This window comes from Panthera tigris, chromosome E3 (assembly GCF_018350195.1).
Source record: "Panthera tigris isolate Pti1 chromosome E3, P.tigris_Pti1_mat1.1, whole genome shotgun sequence".
NCBI lineage: Eukaryota > Metazoa > Chordata > Mammalia > Carnivora > Felidae > Panthera > Panthera tigris.
The window spans coordinates 733,347-753,477 of record NC_056675.1 but is presented as its reverse complement, the minus strand read 5'-3'; the positions used below and the strand labels follow the sequence as shown (position 1 = coordinate 753,477).

General features: G+C 52.6%; 1 protein-coding gene and 1 long non-coding RNA gene across 15 annotated transcripts in view; one reads left to right on the top strand and one right to left on the bottom strand.

Moving 5' to 3' along the window:
• Nucleotides 1-12,416, bottom strand: part of SUN1 (Sad1 and UNC84 domain containing 1) — a 54,831-nt gene extending 42,415 nt beyond the window's left edge. For 4 of the 14 annotated variants that reach the window (XM_042970964.1, XM_042970968.1, XM_042970972.1 and 1 more), the window contains exons 1-2: nt 12,052-12,416; nt 11,377-11,845 (exon numbers count right to left, since the gene is read on the bottom strand). The gene's annotated coding sequence lies outside the window, so the exon portion shown is untranslated. Of the gene's footprint in view, nt 1-10,581; nt 10,734-11,376; nt 11,846-12,051 lie in introns of those variants that run through there. The other 10 variants (XM_042970970.1, XM_042970973.1, XM_042970974.1 and 7 more) reach the window with 5 other exon arrangements.
• On the top strand, nt 9,666-19,469 carry LOC122234513. The gene is made up of 2 exons (XR_006212274.1): nt 9,666-10,021; nt 19,071-19,469. It is a non-coding gene; the product is annotated as an uncharacterized LOC122234513 (long non-coding RNA).
• The last annotated feature ends 662 nt before the right edge of the window (nt 19,470-20,131 follow it).

Genomic DNA, 20,131 nt, shown 5'->3' with positions numbered 1-20,131 from the left:
CAGCCTGAGACCCAAGGGAAATCACACGAACAGTAGGTGAAAAAGCGGACTGGAAACGTCTTCAATGACATCAGAAAACCCTGGAAAGAATTTGAGGTCGACATTTTGCAAACAGATGTGCTACAAAGAGGGACACGGTCCAGGCTCCACTGCCCTCATTTCCCCAGTCCCTTCCAGGCTGCTCCCTTCTCAAAGTGTCCTGTGCTGACTGCTAGGGCCTTATCGGGCCCCATCTGCAGGCCCAGAGCCCCAGCGCAGGACTCCCCCAGGCTGTCCCGCCTGGCAGATTTGCACGAGGGGGCTTGGGTAAGAGCCCCACAGTGCAGGAGGGGCCTCCTCTGCCCTACTAAGAGAAGCCTCTTCAGAAGGGGCAGCTTTCTAAGCTCAGGAGACAGAGGGCCAAGAGCGTCCTGTGCAAGCGGGAAGGAGTACGCCCCTACATCACCCCAAGTGTCTCCCTTGCTCTTGGTTGCCGAGTGGCTAAGACAGCATGCAAGTCAGCACACACAGGCAAAGGACAGGTCCTCTGTTTAGGCTGAACTTTGGCTACAAACCTAAGGAACTAAGTATCTTTATAAACATGCAGTTCTTAGCAGGCTTCTAAAATCAGATTAAAAAAATTTTTTTTTACCATTAAGGGCCACATGGGTGGCTCAGTCGGTTAAGTATCCGACTCCTGATCTCAGCTGAGGTCTTGATCTCAGGGTTGTGACCTCGAGCCCCACACTGGGCTCTGCGCTGGGCAAGAAGCCAATCAATCAATCAATAAATAAAATACTCTTAAGTTACACTATGCTTCTCCTTTAATGCCTCTTGAGTACATATGGTTATATTGATATCATATGATAGAGATGAAAACACAAAGCTTAGTTTTTGTCCTTCGATGCTTTAACCAAGAATGAACTTGAGGCACCTGGGTGGCTCAGTCTGTCGAGCATCCCATTCCTGATTTTGGCTCAGGTCACCATCCCAGGGTTGTGGAAGCGGGAGCATGGAACCTGCTTGGGAGTCTCTCTCTTTCCCTCTGCCCGATACCCAGCTCACGCACACTTTCACTCTCTTTTTCTCTAAAATATATTTATATATATATATATATTTAAATACATATATTTGTTAAAAAGAATGAATTTTAGTTCTATGAACACATATAATTTGAATTTTTACTATTTAGAATGTCCGTACTAATCTAGTAACCATCCAGAAAACATGCCTGAAAAATCATGAAAATTACAAGTCACACAAGGTTGAAAACAGAGCTTCAAGCGAAAGGCAAAGCCAGAGACAGAAAAAACTAATATCTCTGAAATATCAGCACACAATAATTTGTTAGGAAACGCTATCCGTTCTAAAGAAAAACTGGAGACAAGAACCTCCTCTCACCCTACAGACCACAACTGCACCACCCAGTCGGTAACGGTGTATAAAGCACTGTCTACAGAGATGGACAGGTCAAGTGGATTGAGACTCAACGAGCCCAAGCGGAACAGACCAGTGCAGCTTTCCGATCGGAAATCCCCAGAAACAACGTGCCGTGGGTCCACCTCGTCACCCCTGTGCAAAGCGGCCCTCTCCCCAAGGCAAAGGTCAGAACTGGCGGCTCTTGTCCATGACCTGTCCACAGGGACAGCGGCAATCAAAGGGGACAGTGACAGACTCTCCTCCCAGCTCTGGGCGCAGCTCCAGACGCCGCCATCTGCCACAAGAGCCGTCCCAGAGGGACGGTCTGTGCTGAGGGCACGGGGCTCCTGCCGCACAAGGCAGGCCCACAGTGGCCCCAGGACGTGCATGCACGCCTAACAAACGTTCTAACGCCACCCTCACCCGCCCTTAATCACCCAGGGCTCTGTTTTCAAAGGGCAGCTGCACTGCAACTGGGTGTTCCATTTGTTAAGTCCTCTGCAGATATGAATTGCTTTTCAAACTAAAATGAGTCTTTAAAAATTAGAACTAAATCTTAATGTAACTGTTCTGCTCAGATCTTAATCCTGTTAAAATTAGATAATGTAGAGACTAATAAAAACACCAGTTATTTCTGCCTACAGATTAAAAAAAAAAAAAGCATAATGCAGTCTAAGTAAAAGTATAAAAAATCATAATTTGGGTTAGAAATTGGCATTCATCTGTTTTTATCTTAAGAAATAGAACAATGTTAGTTTATGAAATACTCTAATTCATACTAACTCAGAATCCTAAAAATGAACTGGGTATTTAAAACAGTGAATCAGGGGCGCCTGGGTGGCTCAGTAGGTTAAGCAACTGACTTTGGTTCAGGTCACGATCTCACGGCTTGTGAGTCTGAGCCCCTTATAGGGCTCTGTGCTGACAGTTCAGAGCCTTCAGCCTTCTTCTGATTCTGTGTCTCCCTCTCTCTCTGCCCCTCCTTTACTAGTGCTCTCTCTCAAATACAAACATTTAAAAACTAAAAAAAGGTTAAAAATAAAATAGTGAATCAGATACAAACGACTAACACAAAAATACTTGAAAGGCCCTCACAGAATGCTAAATGTTATGTGTATGTACATACTGTCTACACACACACACACACACACACACACACGTATTTCAATGTTTTTTAAACTTGTACAAGACACCACTAAACTTAATGGTAAAACTATAGAGAATGGGACTTCCACGTTTCATTTACACTCTTCTGCTCTGCTCAACAATTTTTTTAAAGAGTAGGTATTGGTCTTGTAATTTCAACAACTAACCCAGTAAGTATAATTAAAAAAAAAAAAAAAAAAAGGCTTTTCTGGTCTTCATTTGTGAAGCAGGCTCTGAAATTCAGCCGAGAGACCCCAGAGCGAAGGGGAATGACGGTGCACTCACACCTGCGTGGTGCCATCAAATGGGAGTGTCAACAGGGCCTGAGCTCAGAGTGTCACCCGAGGAGTGGACTAGTGACGGCCCCGAGCCTGCTCGCGTTGCCTGGCACGGGGTAGAAGGACTCCATAAAAGTCAGCAGCAGCAACAAGTCTGCACTGAGAGATAGTTTTCAGCCAAGGCAAGTTTCTCTTGGCGAGGAATGTAAGACACAGGAAGAGACTAGGCTGATGGGTTTGTTTTCGTCAACACAGCTCTGGGCTTGTAGAGAAGGTGATTGCTTCTCTGCACCCCTCACATCTCCCGAAGATAAGGGCTCTTGATGATAAGGGCTCTTTTTAAATAACAAGCCCGCTTCCTCTCACACAGACAGTCCTTCATCTGAGACCCCAGGGCACCGACAACATAGCTTTACTGTGTTGCTTCACACCCGGAAGTCACCACACCCCCTTACAACCAACACAGTTAGCAGGCCTGCCCGAGGCGTCACTTCCACAGCAGCAACTGGGCGTCGTTTCCCAGGCTCCACCACGCCCGATGGCGCCGCCACTGGGAGCTCGGACCGCGTGCGGCCACTGTGACACGGGAGGAAGACCCAACTGGGAGGTCTGCCTTTTTCTTACTGTTTTATAGGATGTCAACCATAAGCGTCACACAGGCCTGGGACATCCCCATTTGCCAACGAACTGGCCTACGGTGACCTGGGCTGTGCTGTCAGTCCTTCCCCGACTCTCATGTCCATCGGGCTCAGAAAGGCCTCCCCCAACCCAAGAACACACGAAGAGTCTGTTACGGATTCTATTACTCTGACTTGATTTACCTAACCCGTAATTCCTTTGTATCTAAGTCGGGCAAGCATCCAACTTTACTTTGTGTTGAGCATTTCCATCAGGATGGTCTGCAATAAGTAAATCCAGGCTGTCCAGATCACCCACCGGCCTGCTTCTCTCCTTCCAGTGGCCCACCCCCTCTTCAGTCCTGCTCCCCCTGCTTGCCATCTCCTGCTGGCTTCCGGCAAGCACTGCTGACTAGTTCCGCCCTCTAGACCCGCCCCCTCAAGCCAGAATACTGCCAGAATGGTCTGTCTACAAAAAGATCAACCACCTCACTGCCTTCACATGCCACCATGGCTCCCCAGCACCCAGACATAAGACGTAAGAGACTGAATGCACAGAACCCCCCACCCAGACGCCCCACTTCCCCTCTCCATCTGCCAGCAATCCACAGGGCAGCCTCACTGAAAGCCTGGACTCAAGACAACCCTCCTCTCCTTATCCCACACTGTTCCTACACTCTTCCCTCGTCCGGGATGTCCTCCTGATTCCCCGTCCTCATTCCCTTGGGCTCTTTCTACCCCAAATGCTCCTGGCTACCTTCTACTCATCCTTGGAGTTCAGAGCTGAGACACCGCCTCCAGAAAGCTCTCCTGGAGCTCCCAACCCCCATGTCCAAGTTAGATGCTAGCTTTAGTGCTCCCCAGCAGCCCTCACTTGACAGAAACTGTAATAGCTACCTATTAATGGGTCTTTCCCTCCACCTCAACCCTGAGCTCTCTGAGCCAATGAACCCTTCGTAGGTGTCTGCACCGTGGGGCACTCACTGCTGCGTGCCTTTAGACTGAAAATCCTCGAGTCCCTCAGTGGTCTCCACTGCTCATCAGTGTGCTTGGCAAAACCACGGTCGAGAGCTACACACGTGCATGGACAGGGAGGGTCATGCATACCTGGGGACCTCATTCTTCCCAATGCATTCAAAACACTTCCTGTTTCCTCATCTGATCAAAACAGCTGTATCAGCTTTGTTTTATTTCCAACTGTAATTGGCAACGGCAATTACAGGATTTTAGTTGTGCCATGAACGTAAACACTTAATGCACACAGTTCTCAATGACCCTTTTTATGCTCTGTCCTCCCATCCGCCAAGTACCAGGCTAAAAATGAGGGTCTTCTGGTAGTGAAAAGGTTTGCAGCATAAGCAACAAGTGAAGAAACCATCCAACGGATCTGTTTTCCATACTCTAGATATAGCTCACATCTTCTAATAACATTAATTGAAGATCAAACAAAACAAAGACAAGGACTAAAAAAGCACCCAGGCAAAGCACCGCTTTGTTTTGAAGCTACTCAAGTGCCCAGAGAGGCTTCTCCCCCCTGCTGGGAATCGCTGATCTATATGAGTGTTCTCCCCACTCCTTACATCTGGGACCCGCGCTTTCATCCTGCACAAACATCAGAAAGCATCTGTCACATAGTTACCTCTTCAACGAAAATTTGCAACCAGTGAGCAATCACTGAGTGCCCGTGTGACTCAACCAAAGACGACGCGCCCAAATAACAAGCATGGTTAATTACAGATGCGATTCAAACCGCAAGACCGCCTAATAATCACACAAGTTACTTAACGAAGTAGAACCGACTACAACATACGATTATGACAAACAGCGCATCATAAGCAGCAGAAGTTCCCCTCTGCCAACCCTGTTCATTTGGGTCCAGTGGAAGTGAACCGGTTTCACACGCGCATCAGCAGGTCCATACTCCTCCTCCACACGAAATCCAGAGGGGCGAGCAGCCCTAACAGCAATGAGTTCCGAGGGGAGGAAGACAGAGAATGGGCACAGCCATTCCACTGAGAGGTGCAGCAGCACCTCAGGTCCCATGTCACTCCTGCTGGGACACCATCAGTGTCTTGTTCCCGCCCGCCCTGTGAACCCAGATGTGGGCGCTCCCTCCTGTGGTGTCCTCAAGACCGCCGCACCTGAACCAGCAGTGGGCCTCATGGTCACTGCAATTCCCTGGGCTCTTGCCTCACCCTGAAGTATTTAGGTGAGGACAGGAGCTGCAAAGCTGAAAGATGCAACTTTCAGCCCCTGTCACTTCTCTCAAAAATGTCGTCTGGCATTTATACTGTTAGCAAATTCAAACTGGCTCTATTTTCAGAATCTGGAGACCATCTGACCATCATAAATTCAGACCAGAAAACAATGGTTATGAGCAGACACTCCATCAAATGCCAGCTTTCTCTGAAAATAGGTCACCCAAGAATTTCCAGTTTAAAATGGTGCACTGGGGGGGCGGGGGCACCTGGGTGGCTGGGTTGCTTGAATGTCTGACTCTTGATTTCGGCTCAGGTCATGATCCCAGGGTTGTGGGCTTGAGCCCCACGTTGGGAGTGGGGAGTCTGCTTGGGATTCTCTCTCCCTCTCTTTTTCTCTCTCTCCTTCTGCCCCTCTCCCCAGCTTGCACACACGCACTCTCTCTCCCCAAAATATAAAATTAAAAAATGTTTTAGATGATGCACTGAACAAAGATGGTACACCCCTCCTAAAAAGGCATTTTCCTAAAGGGATACATCCACAGAGCAAAACAAAGGAGGAGAACACAATAAGTAGCAAGAACCTGGAAACTAGAAAGCAAAGGGATAAATGAAAACACACCTATGCCATAAAAAGCTGAATCATAAGCTTACAATGAGGAACATGGAGAAATAACGCGACTGTCATCATGGAACCCCCAAATGGTTAAGACAGTGATACCTGCGTACATCTACAAGTGAGTGTGTAGAAAAGAACCAAAAATACAGGAAGAATCAAACGCTGAAAGTCTGTTTAAGAAGCAGTCAGACAAAACCACGTGATCATGCAGGAAAAGCACTTATTAAAATGCAACACTCTTTCATGATAAAAATGTTCAACAAACTAGGAACGGAAGGGAATTTCCCCAACCTGATAAAATGCATTTACTTAAACCCACCGCTAACGTTATACTCTATGGTCAAAGACTGAAAGTTCTCCCCTAAGATCAACAAGACAAGGATGCCCGCTTCCACCACTGCTATTCAACATTGTACTGGAGCTCCAGCCAGAGCAGTCGGGCAAGAACAAGAAACAAAAGGCATCAAATTGAAAAGGAAGAAGCAAAGCTATCTCCATTCACAGATGACATGGTCTCATGTATGGAAACTCCTGAAAAACTTACAAAAAACTATAAAAACTAACAAATTCAGCAAGGTTGCAGGATACACAATCAACACACAAAAACCAGTTGCATTTCTACAAACTAACAATGAGCGATCTGGAAATGAAATTAAGAAAAATATTCCTCTCACAACAGCATCAAAAAGAACAACACATTTAGAAATAAATTTGACCAAAAAAGTACAAGACTGGTACGCTGTAAATTACAAAACACTGCTGAATGGAAGAAAAATACATGGAAAGACATTCCTTGTTCGTAGACTGAAGAGTCAGTATTTTGAAACACAGAAACACACTCCTAAGAGATCTACAGATTCAATTGCAATCTCTATCAAAGCCCCAACGGTCTTGTTTTGCAAATACGGTAAAATTAATCTTTAACTTCATATGGAACTGCAACGGACCCCCAAACAGCCAAAAACAATCCTGAAAATGAATAACCAAGTTGAAGGACTCCCACTTCCCGATTTCAAAATGCACTACAAAACAGTGTTGTTCCTTGCATAAGGATAGATATGTAGATTAACAGCACAGAATTGAGAGTCCAGAAAATACATCCATACATTTATGGTCAACTGATTTTCTACAAGGACACCAAATCAAAGAACAAAGTTTTCAACGGTGATGCTAAGACAAATGGACATCCACATGCCAAAGAATGAAGCTGGACCCCCACCTCACAGCACATACAAAAATTTACTCAAAACCGATGGAAGGCATAGATGCCTTAAACTTTAAGACTCTTAAGTGAAAAATAGGGGTAAATCTTCACGATCGTGGATTTGAAATGGTTTCTTAGATATGACACCAAACACATAAGCAACAACAACAAAAAAAACAATGAAAACAATGGATGAACTGGACTTCGTCCAGAAAAGATAAAGAATCGGCAAAGAAACCGAACACACATTTCTCCAAAGAAGATACACAAATGGCCAACCAGCACGTGAGAAGATGCTCATCAGTCATTAGGTAAATGCAAATCAAACCGAGACCCCACTTCACATCCACTGGGAAGACCATTACAAACAGAACAAAGCAAAAACAGAAGATTACAAGTCAGGAGAGGATATGGAGAGACCGGAACCCTTACACAGAGTTGGTGGGAATGTAAAACGGTGCAGCAACTGTGGAAAACGGTTTGGAGGTTCCTCTACACGTTAGATAGAACCACCATGTGACCCAACAACTCCACTCCTAGATACATACCCAGAAAACTGAAAACAAGTACTCAAACAAAAACTCGAATACAAATGTTCTCTGGAGCATCATTCATAATAAGAAATGAAAACAACTCAAATGTCCACTCACTGACGAATGGATGGGAAACGCGGTAGGTTCGTGCTGTGGAATATTATGCAGGCATAAAAAGGCACGAAGTACTGACACATTACACAACACGGATAGACCTTGAAAAATTTATGCTAAGGGCAAGAAAGCAGACACAAAAGATCACATATCGGATGAACCCGTGTGTATAAAAAACCCAGAATACACAAATCCGTAGGCAGAAAACAGATTAGCAGACGCCAGAGCTCGGAAGCAGTGGGCAGCGGGGATGTGCCTGCTGCCGGGTTGGGTTGGGGGCTCCCCCGGAGGGTGCAGAACAAGCAGTTGTGAAACTAGACAGTGGTGACGACTGTGCACCGCGCTCAATGCCACTGAGCTGTACAGATTCAAGTGGCAAATTCTGTGTTAAGTGTCCTACCACAATAAAAAAAAAAAAGTAGCAGTTAGCTACTAGGCGTCAAGTCCCTTCCTACCTTCCTGTAAAAAAAAAAAAACGGAGGATAAAACCAAGGGTTCTCTACACCAGAGGGTAAGCGGAAAACTCAAGTTCCAGGATGGCTTCCTGAAGAGGGAGAGGACTGAGCACTTCCTTACCAATTTTTGGAGGCCACAGCCACACTTTTCCGGCCAACTTTGAAAACAAGGCGAGAGGCTGGAAAGCCCTTCTTTGAGAATATAAAAAGCCCATGAAAAGGACCTAAAGATGAGGAAAGCCAACTGCTATCAGCCAACAGCCCTAAGACCAAAGCAGGTGCACAGAACCTCCAAAGGACCGTGCGGGACCCCACTCTCTTCGAGATCAGCCAACATTTCGGCCAAGATATGCCAAAGCGAGCAAACGCTGAGGTTACAGAGGGAGACAATGAGGTGCTACCACATTTACAAAGTAAGTGGCACTAAGTTTTAGAGGAAAAGAGCTCTGGGAAATTGAAAATATGTTGGCCAAGGGGCGCCTGGGTGGCTCAGTCGGTTGGGCGTCTGACTTCGGCCCAGGTCATGATCTTGCGGTTCGTGGGTTCCAGCCCCGCGACCGGCTCTGTGCTGACAACTCTGCCTGGATCCTGCTTCGGATTCTGCGTCTCCCTCTCTCCACCCCCCCCCCCTTGCAGTCTTTCTTCCTCCCTCAAAAATAAATAAAACATTGAAAAAAATGTTAAATATGGTGGCCAAAATAAAATGCCAAATAAAAGAGTTAGAGGAAGATTGAGGAAATCGCCTACAAAGTGAAACAGAAAGACAAAAATGGAAAAAATGGGAAAGATAAAGATTTTATTTTTCAGTAGAAATAAGGTCCAAGAGGTCCAATGCCAAAGTAATAGTATTTCTAAAACACACAGAAAAAAGAAAACTGAAACAAGGTAAAGAGGAGAAACTTGTCAGAGGAACTAATCTGGGAAAATACCCCAGAACTAACTAACCATCATGAGTTTCCCGACTTGGAATAACTGTATAAACCGAAATGGATGAAAACAAACCCAAACCCAAGGTTCTGGGCCGAGGCGTCCGGGGGCACAAACGGCTTGTAAACCCAGGCCCCAGGGCAGCTCCCACCTGGGCAGCAGCCCGGGAAGCTCAGAAAACGCCCACGAGCCGAGACTTTCCGACGTGGGGTTAGGGGCACGGGCACGCAGCCGAGCGAGGGGGGCGCTGGGGAGCCCTGCCCACCGACAGCGGCAGCTCGGCAGCAACCGGGCTACCCGGCGGTTGTTCCCTGCGGCCGGGGACCGGGGACCGGGCCTGGGGCTCGCGACTGCGACGTGGGGTGACGGCCCCGCCCGGCAGCACAGGTGCGTTCTGTCTGCGGGCCGCAGAGCAGGAAAACGGGGGCGTCCCGAGCCGGACACGCAGGGCGGCCCCCCGACCCAACCCAGGACTCCTGGGAGGCCGAGCACCCCGAGGCCGGGGACCGGACGAGTGAGAGGAGGGACAGAGGTAAGGGGCGCCCGAATGAGGCGGGTGCGGGGGGAGGCGGGGTACGGGGGCGCCCGGGGGTGTGTGTAGGGGGGAGGGCTGGGGTCGGGGCAACGCGGGTGAGGAGGGTCGGGGGCGCACGGGTGTGGGGGGTCGAGGGTGCCAGATCGCCCAGGTGTGTGGGCGGGAGCGGGGATCGACGATGCGTGGCGGGAGGGGGGGGTCGCCCGGGTGTACCCGGGGCGGGGGGCGGGAGCACCCAGGGTGGGCGGGGGGCGGCGGCGACAGAGGCTTGCGCACGCGTCCCCGGCGTCCCGCCCGGACCCCGGCACGCCACTGACGTCGGGCGGAGGGGACGCCCCGGGCCAGGCCTGCTCCGAACCCGGGCCAGGTGCGGGGACGCTCGGGGCTGAGGAGGGGGCGGCGGCCGTTGGCCGCCCAGGCGGGGCCCGAGGCTCGGCCCGCGCCGGTCGCCGCCCGCCCGCCGCTCCCGCCCGCGTTGAGGGACGCCTTGGCCCCAGTCCTGTGCCCGCGGCCGGCCTCGCCGGGCCCCGGCCCTCCACCCCCACCCAGGAGCTCACCTGCCTCGCGCCACAGCCACCTCCGCCGGGCGCCTCTGCTGCCGCCCCGGGCCTGGTCCGCGCCGCCCAGACTCGATCCCGAGAGGAGACCTTGCGGACGCCAGCCAATCACGCGCCGCGCCCGGAGGCGGGGCGGGAGCGACACGGACTTCCACCAATCTCGAGCGCGCCGCCTGAAGCTCCTCGGTCAATGAGGAGGCGGCCTATCCAGGGGCCTGGCCTATCGGAAGCTGAGGCCGGGTCCCCGAGGCGGAGAAGTGGGCGGGGCTTCGAAGCGCCGCGCCGTACGGCGGGAGGGGCCTTACGTCGCGGGGGCCGTAGAGCGGAGGCGGGAGCGCGGCCGCGGGGAAGGGGGGCCGCTACGGTCGCCCGACTCCCTAGGCCTGTCCCGGGCCCGCGGAGCTGGGGGCCGCGATGGCGCCCCGCCCCGTGCCTCCCGGTCCACTTCTGCCCGCTGTCCGGGCGGCGCCGGAAGCGACCCTCCGCCCCCCTCTACGGAAGGGGAGACAGACTGGCGGGCGGGAAGGCCGGAGCGAGTACTCGCCTCTCCGCTCCGAGCCGCGCGCTAAGGCCGCGTCTGTAGGGCCGCGGATGGGCGCTCACCCCGGAGCTCACTCCCTGAAGGGGAGTTCGGGGGTCCGCGCCCGCGCGTGCGCAGGAGCGGCCAGCCCAGGTGGCCGCACAGGTCGCCTTAGAGGTGCACAGATAGCTGCACAGGTAGCCGTTTTGGTTTCGAGGTCGGGGCAGGAGGGCAAAAATATCCTTGGCCAAAACAATAGAAACAGAGGCACTTACTAGAGTCACGTGCAAAGGGGAAACCGAGCAGGATGGGATGCGGTCGAAGGGAGAAGCGGTCGAAGCAGAGATGACAGCGGCCTCTTCTCCGCGAAGCCCACCGCCCGCGCGCGCACACAGTGATGGGAGGAAACCCACAGCCCCCCTCCCCTGTATCTTGTCTCTGCCACCTGGGGAGTATCAGTGATGGGGAAAGAGGCAGAAATCAGGGAGGAACCCAGTGGTGCCCACTCAGGTGAGCACCTGAGCTGGGGAACAGCTTCCACACCTGGAGCCCTTGCTGCGACCCTCACCACCCTTACGGGCTTCCATCTAGCCTGTGTTGCTGCGTCTGGACTGAACTGGCTGCGACCGGAATGTACCAGTGAACCGGTTTGAAAGAATCCATCCGTTACCATAGCTGTGCGAGGCGGGTCAGCACCATGACGAATACCCTGGAGGACCCTAGTCCAGCCTCTCGAGACAAGGCCTGAGAAGGGAGAGACTTCTCTATGAGCACCGTCGGGGCGATGGGGGCCCTTGCATTGCTTGCCTTGTTTGCCCCCCTTCCCTCTCGCTGTTGGCCGCCTACTCCACTAGACCTTCCCCCCTCGCCCGGCCGGCTGGTGATCCCTTTACCCCAAACCCAGCACACTCTCTCCTGGACAGTTCCTCGGTCCTCTGTGTCCTCCTTACTGGGATTGCACTGATTGAACGCGTGTCTGCTGGGTGCCAGGTACTGTAGCAGGTGCGGAGGTGCAAATTCTCTGTCCCCGTGTTCCAGGGGGCAGAGCTATGCGGGAACAGCACCGTGTGTTTCTGTGGTCTGGGAATGTGGTGAGCACCTTGGAAGAAAACAAAGCAGACTCAGGGCTAGGATGTGGGGGGCCTGCAAATTTAAATGTGGCGGTGACACTTGAGACCCAAAGGGAGGGAACGAGCAGAGAGCTTGGGAGAGAACATTCTGGGCAGAGAAGAGTGCAGGTGCCAGCGCCCTGAGGTGGGAGTTAAAGACAGAGACGCCTTCGCTCACTGTTCAAGGAAGCAGAGTACGTGTGGACACTGGCTTCCAGGTGGAAAGAATTCTTCAAGTGACAGTCAGTGTGAGATCACAATGAGAGAACTTGACTGGAACGTGACGTCGTAGCCTTAAATCATGGGAGGAAGACACAAGTCCAGCAACAAAGCTAGTTCTTGAAAAAGAGACAGCGCCTTACGGTGTCACGTAAATGCAGAGGCCAGGACTTGAAACGCACTTAGGAAGCGACGAGCGGTTCGCCGCAACACGCATGGGCCTTAGGACTCCGTGGCTCACGCACACACGGCACAGAAAACCGACAGCTGTAATTCTGTCCAAGTAGGGGCGTCGGAGATTGCTTTTCTCTTCCTACTTGATGTTATCTGTATTTTGCACAATTAACTCAAAAGTTTTAGAAATTTTAAAAGTGTCTGGGTGCCTGGGTGGCTCAATTGGTTAGGTGCCTGACTTCAGCTCAGGTCATGATCTCGCAGTATGTGAGTTCGAGCCCCACGTTGGGTTTTGTACTGACAGCTCAGAGCCTGGAGCCTGCTGCGGATTCTGTGTCTCCCTCTCTCTCTGCCCCTCCCCACTCATGCTCTGTCTGTCTTAAAAATAAATGAAACATTAAAAAAAAAAAAAGATAAGATGCTTGAGTTCACTTGTGATCCAAAGAATGCAAATGGAAGTAAGTAACTTCTACCCTCTGCACCTCCGTCCAGCGGGCAGCAGAGGGTGGGTACCACCAAGCGCTGGTGCACAGGTCGGGGGCACAGGGATGCTCGCGCCCCGTGACCTCACACCCCACCCCAGACCCGTGGGAAGGGGACCTGAGCAGGCCCTCCCTTCCGGGACACCCATCCTGACACCCTAGGGAGGAACGAAAAGCTGTACTCGGCAGTGGGTAGACGGGCACTGGCCGTGTCGAGCGGGGCAGTGAGGACACCTCCGGTCGTGCAGACCCCGACACCCTGGCAGACAGGGGGGCCCTGGCCCAGTGGGGCGACAACCTGGATCGGCCTAGGAGAACTGGGAAGATGGTGTGCTGGTTAATTTTATGTGTCAGCTGGACTGGCCACCGGGGGCCCAGATATTTGCTCACAGATTATTCCGGGCATGTCTGTGAGAGTGTTTCCAGATGAGATAAACATTTGATTCAGCAGACTGATAGGGCAGATGGCTCCCTTCAGTGTGGGTGGGCCTCGTCCAATCCACTGTGGCCGGGATAGAGCACGAGGCAGAGGGAGAAAGGATTGTCTCTCTCTGCCTGCCTGTCCTTGAGCTGGGACATCGGTCTTCTCCTGCCTTTGGATCAGACTCAGACTGGAGCTCACAGCAACGGCCCCCTGGGTCTCCAGCCACCGGATGTCTGAGCCTCCATAATCATGTGACAATTTCATATATTTATACACACACACACATAAACTTGTTATATATGATACATACATCCAGATGTCCTGTGGGTGCATACCTCGCGTACATGACGTGTCTCCCACTTGTTCCGTTTCTCTGGAGAACCCAGACTAACACATACTGACTCCCTCCCGCAGCAGGACAGCATTTAGGTAAGTGAAAACACACCCAAACAGTGCTGTATGTCTAATGAGGACATGGGAACAAGAAAGACACCAAGCATACGGTACAGATGCCTTTGGGGACAGGGGTGGCAATGGAGTAGGGAAGGATACGGAGAATAAATGGGTAAAATGAGAAGGGTTCAAGGATGATGGCCATGGAGGAGGGTTTAATTGCCGCCTCCTTCCACACTTGATGGGGAAGTGGGGGACGTTACACAGATTGATGGTAGATAACTAGGTAAGGAGAAGACGGATGGATGGATGGATGGATAGATAGATGATAGATAGATAGATGATAGATGATTCATAGGGCTAATGCTCCCCCGTCCCCTTCTCAGCCCTCGATGTCTTCCCTCAGCTAGGAGGCTGGCGGACAGATCAGCAGTGGCTGTTCGTCCCGCACACGAGCAGGTACCTGTAAGGACGCACAGCCCTGGGTATCAGTGCACCTGGAGCACCAGTGCGTGCCCCGCTCTGCTCCGCGAGCCCCCCACGTTAGGATTTGAGTTGGAACCCCGTGATTTCGAGGGCTCGACTCCATCCCTGATGCCGGATGTGTCGTATTCCACACTGAGGACAGAATAAATCTGACCCGACGTTCTCGTAGTGGTGGGTGTTCGGTCCCCTCCCAGGGTGTGTCTTGTGCAGAAGCTTCGCTAGCGCGTTACCCACAAGTGGGGCCTCTCGGTGCAGAGACGACACGTTACCAATTTTAGACACAGCTATCTTCATAATAAATGTTCGACTCAATGTGGTTATGTGTTCTATTAAGAATTATTATTTCAGGGTGCCTGGGGGGCTCAGTCGGTTAAGCGTCCGACTTCAGCTCAGGTCATGATCTCACGGTTCATGAGTTCCAGCCCCGCATTGGGCTCTGTGCTGACAGCTTGGAGCCTGGAGCCCTTGAATTCTGTCTCCCTCTCTCTCTGCCCCTCCCCTGCTCACATTCTGTCTCTCTCTCTCTCTCTCTCAAAAATAAACATTTAAAAAAAAGAGTCATTATTTCAAGGGGCGTCTGGGTGACTCAGCTGGTTCAGCGTCTGACTCTTGGTCTCAGCTCACGCAGGGCTTGATCTCAGAGCCCTGGGTTCAAGCCCCATGTTGGACCCTGCACTGGGTGTGAACCCTACTTAAAAAAAAAAGTTATATTGCATTTAGAGAAGGTATTAAAATATGACTAAATACAGACTATGTTAACAAACAGTACATTTATATATCACGTAAATATCTACATGTATCATAGAAACAAATGAGTTCAGTATGTTTGTGTATCCTATGAGTGAATACAAGTATAATTTATTTATTTACAACCACATAAATTCCAAAGAGTTAATGAAGAAAAACCCGCCAGATTTCAGTCAAGGTAGAGAAGCAACAGAATCCAAATTTCTCTGATACTTGCCCATTTTTTGGAACTAAACGTGATTTTTTCAAAATAATTTCACGCCACTCAAAAACCCATTTTGCCTTAACCCACAGGTGCGCAATAAAGTCGCGATAGGTGGGAAGAGTGGAAGGTTGTAGGTTGTTATTCTCCCCCAAGGGCTAAGCGGGGGGAGTGTGGGTTGGGGGGACCGGCGGCTCTGGCCTCACACCCACCCTGAGTCAGCCAGCTGGAGCTGTGTGGCCCGGGCCAAAGTCCTCGGCCTCTCTGAGCCCCAGGGGCCTCCCCTATCAACAGGATTCATAATGTGTACCTGCAGGGTCTGTGCGAGAATGGAGGTAAAGTGTTTGCAGTGGCCGGCCCTCTGGAGGTGACCGGTAAGGGATGTCCACTGCTACACAACAGTGACAGCAGGAAGTACATGGGATGGAACCTAGGGTCAGCTCTGGAGCAGACAGGCTGGAGTCTGGGGACGGCCTCAGGACCCACGTCGTGGGCGTGCGGGCAGGTGGGTCGCTCACCTCCGAAACCCCATCGTTCTGCAGGCCCGAGGCGTCACCTCACACCCCGGCTCACCAGGCCAAGGGACGCTCCTGGTTGTCACGTATCACGTGCGTGAAGACAAGGGCTTTCAGGAGCATGACTCAAGTGGCCTCTGCACCCAGAGCCCACGGCCTGGTCTCCACACCGGAGAGGACCTTGCCCCTGGGGGTGCTGGAGGCCTCGCGTAAGGGAGGGACCAGGAGAGGCAGGCGGGAGGGTCTGGGGGGCCTCCCCACAAAGGGCAGCCAGGGTCTGCTTCTCTGCCGGGAAGCAAACAGCCTGGTGGGCTGCCAGCCCACCCACCACACTCCCAAACTGCCGGTGCCTGCGATGCCCGCCTCCCCGCTGCTGCTGGTCACAGCCCGGCGGGAGTGGAAACAGGGCGGTGACACGGCTGCTCACGGTCTCAGCTCGAGGCCAGGGAAGTAGACGGAGGGCAACGACCGCAGAGGGAGCGGTTCTCTTTCCTCCGGGAGCTCCTGCCTCCAGTTTGGCACGGTTGCTTTCAGTTGTAAACAGAACCTGACTCCAGGGAGAGGAGGAGGAAAGCCTTGTAAACAGAACCTGACTCCCGAGAGAGGAGGAGGAAAGCCGGGGTCAGAAACCCAAGCCCGGCTCCGAGGGCCAACATGAGCTCAGGGGGCGGGGCTGGCCGGGAGCCGGGTTAGGAAAGTTACCAGGGGCAGCGCCCGCCCGGAGAGGGGGAACAATTTCCCCTCTTGCGCTGGTTCCTGCCCCTGCTGCTTCTGGGTCCTCCTTGGGCCGGGGGGTGTCATCCACAAAGGACCTGCTGGCCTCTGCTGTCTGTAACTGTGCCCTGCGGGCGGCAACGGTGGCTCCCAGGCCCTGGTGTGGTTTCACACGCGAACAACGTAGGGATGCCTAGAAGGAACGAGACAGACAGCTGTGGCCGTCCCGCTCCGGCCAGCTTTCCCAAATTCCAGACTTCCAACATCCGCGTAGGGATACGCTCACTGTCGACAAGGGGTTCTCTCTGTCTTATTCACCCTGTGTCCCTAACAGCACCAGCCAAGGGCTGCAAGGAGCCTCGTGAGGGAGGCTCTTTCAGGCTGCTGTGCGTAAGTGGGGAGGGTCCCTCCGTGTCTCTCCAGCTTCCGGAGGCTCCTGCCGTCCTTGCTGTGGCCTCCTGCTTCCGGCTCTTTCCCCGTGTGGGTGTCCTTTTCTGCCTTTCTCCTCCTGTAAGGTCACCCGTCAGTGGGCTTAGGGCCCGCCCTAACCCAGGGTGACCCCATCACGAGACTCTTACTGCAATTAGATCTGAAAAAACCCTTATTCCAAATGAAGTCATGTTCGGGGTTCTGGTGGGCACACTGATCACCCCACCACGTGTCTTTCATAAACCTGCTGAGGGACACCTTGTACCCCTCCCCCGTCCTTTGCTAAGCAAAATCGCTCGCACCAAAAAACCGAACCACAAAACTCAAAAAACCTCCCGGGCCCTCCTCTGCCTGCCTCCTCGTTCCTCTCCTTGGAGGGACGATCCGCTCCCCCAGCCTCCTCTTGCTCTCTCCGGAGCCCTCCTTGCTTCTGCCGAGGCCACCGCCGACCTCTGCCTCACGGAAGCCAGTGCTTGGCGGCAGCCTCATCTGGCTCGTGCTCCGCCCCAACCCCGCTCCACGCGTCCCCTGGCTCTCCGGCTCCTCCTCGGCTTCTTCGAGCCTCCTCATCCCTCCAACCCCTCGATGCCCATGCCTGGACGTCGTATTTCTGTCCAACGCGCATTCCTTTCAACACGTCGTCGGCTGAGGGTGCCAAGATTCGTGTCTCCAGATGGGAACCATCCCTGACCTCTGGCTGCAGACGTCCGATCACCTACAATCCACCTCTTCTCGGGTTCCCCTCTACCTTGCAGACAGATGCAGAGTCGGACCGCGTCCCCTCTCTGTGGCCATGACCCCGACCCAAGCCACTACCGCTCTTTGCTCAGATTACCACAGGAGCCTCCCAGCCGGTGTCCCTGCTCTGGCTTAGCCGTCAGACCCTTCTTGGTCCCATGACCTCTCCCTTCACAACCACCCGTGGCTCTCAGGTCACTCAGAGGAAAAGCCCGAGTCCGTATCCTGGCCTTGAGCAACTCCCCCCTTTTAACTTTTCTTTTAATCGAGGTGAAATTCACATAATGTAAAATTAACCAGTTTATGAGAAGGCAAAATGGTGCCATCGCTGTGAAACAGTCTGGCAGCTCCTCAGAAACTTAAACGGATTCCCGGGTGAGCCAGCAATTCCACGGCCGGGTACGTGACCAGAAGAACGGAACGAAGCACTCAAAGAAATGCTTTCGCCCCACGTTCACAGCAGCGTGGTTCCCAACGGCCAGGACGTGGGAGCCACCCAAGTATCCACTGACAAGCGAGCGGATGAACAAAATGTGGTCCGTGCACACAGAATGTCAGCCTTAGAGAGGAAACCTGCCACGACATGGGTGGTGCTCGGTGAGGTAAGACAGACGCTGTAGTATATTGTGCTTCCGTGGGGTCCCGGGGTCTTCAGACTCACAAAGACAGAGTAGGCGGTGGGGGCAGGGGCTGGGGGCAGGTGCGTTTAATGGGGACAGGGTTCGTTCTGCAAAGAGCGAAAGCGCTTTGGACACGGACGGTGGCGGCGGCCGCACAAAACCACTGAACGACCCACTTAAAAACGGTGAAGGGGGGGGCGCCTGGGGGGCTCAGTCGGTCAAGCGGCCGACTTCGGCTCAGGTCGTGATCTCGCGGTCGGTGAGTTCGAGCCCCGCGTCGGGCTCTGGGCTGACAGCTCAGAGCCTGGAGCCTGCTTCAGATTCTGTGTCTCCCTCTCTCTGACCCTCCCCCGTTCATGCTCTGTCTCTCTCTGTCTCAAAAATAAATAAACGTTAAAAAAAAAAATTAAAAAAAAAAAAAAAAACGGTGAAGGGGGTAGACTGCATGTGAACCATCACGAACCATCTGGAAAGCAGCCTTCCCCAGATTCTGCCTGTGGATGAAATTCCCCCACAGATTGTAACACCACCTGCTTGGGGACTTGAACCGGTCCAGAGGAGAGAGGGCGGCCTGCATACCGCGACCCGGGAGCCAGACGGGAGAGAAGCGAGGCTTGCCTCTGATGGGGCGCGAGGGCGTCGCTCAGGCCGCAGTGGGGCCACACCCGCTGCAGGTGGCAGCCGCTTTTCAGCTTTTATTATTTTTCCATTTCGCAGGCAAGCTGTGTTGTAGCAAAAACGGGAGGAAAAACCCATCATGGGAGGACAACCTAATACCACCTTAAGACATCCCTGCAGCAACCCACGGCCAAAGTCGAAGACGAGCTGCTCACGCCCACCACATGCTCAAGCTTTTGTACTTTCCCCCCAACCTTCCACACCCTTTGAGGAAAACTGGCGCTCTTTGCACCCTCGGCTGGCCTTCCTGGGGTGTAGGACGCTCAGAGCCAGAGCGTCGTCACGGAGATGTGCTGTGTGTGTAAACACACGTCAGATTTGAAAAGACTCAGTATGAAGAAAAGAATGTAAAATAACTCATTCTACTTTAGGTTGACTAGTGAGATAATTTTTTTATATACTGGGTCTGGGTGAAATAAAGTATGTTATCCAGATGAATTTCCTCCATTTCTTTTTTTCCCCTATCGCAGCCATTAGAAAAATTTAGATGCATACGTGTTACATGATGCTTCTGCTGGACACGATGTATCTGACTCTGGGTTCTGGGAGGCGGTGGGGGGGCGGACTGACCCACATGAGGCGGATGGATTCTGTACAACAAATGGACCCTGGGCCTATTTGTTTGCATGGACACACACCCTTGGAAAAATTATGCCAGGAAGTATTTTGTAATGTTTATTTTTGAGAGAGCGCAGGCAGGGGAGGGGCAGAGAGAGGGAGACACAGAATTGGAAGCGGGCTCCAGGCTCCGAGCTGTCAGCACAGAGCCCGACGCAGGGGTTGAACCCACGAACCGTGAGATCATGACCTGAGCCCAAGTCGGACGCCCAACCGACTGAGCCACCCAGGCCCCGTTTGTTTTTTTACCTTAACATAATAGTAGGATAAGAGCCAGCCTGGATGGAACCTGCCCGCTGTGGGCCCGGCACTCTGCTGGGCTCTGCATGTGCAGCCTCACGGGGTCCTTGGAGCAGCTCTAATGGCCAGTGAGGACACTGAGGCCGAGGGTTCGCTGCTAGTAAGCGGCAGATGTAACACTTGAAAATCCAGACTCAAGTGACCCCGCAGCCCGCGCCTTTAGCCACCATACAACTTCTGTC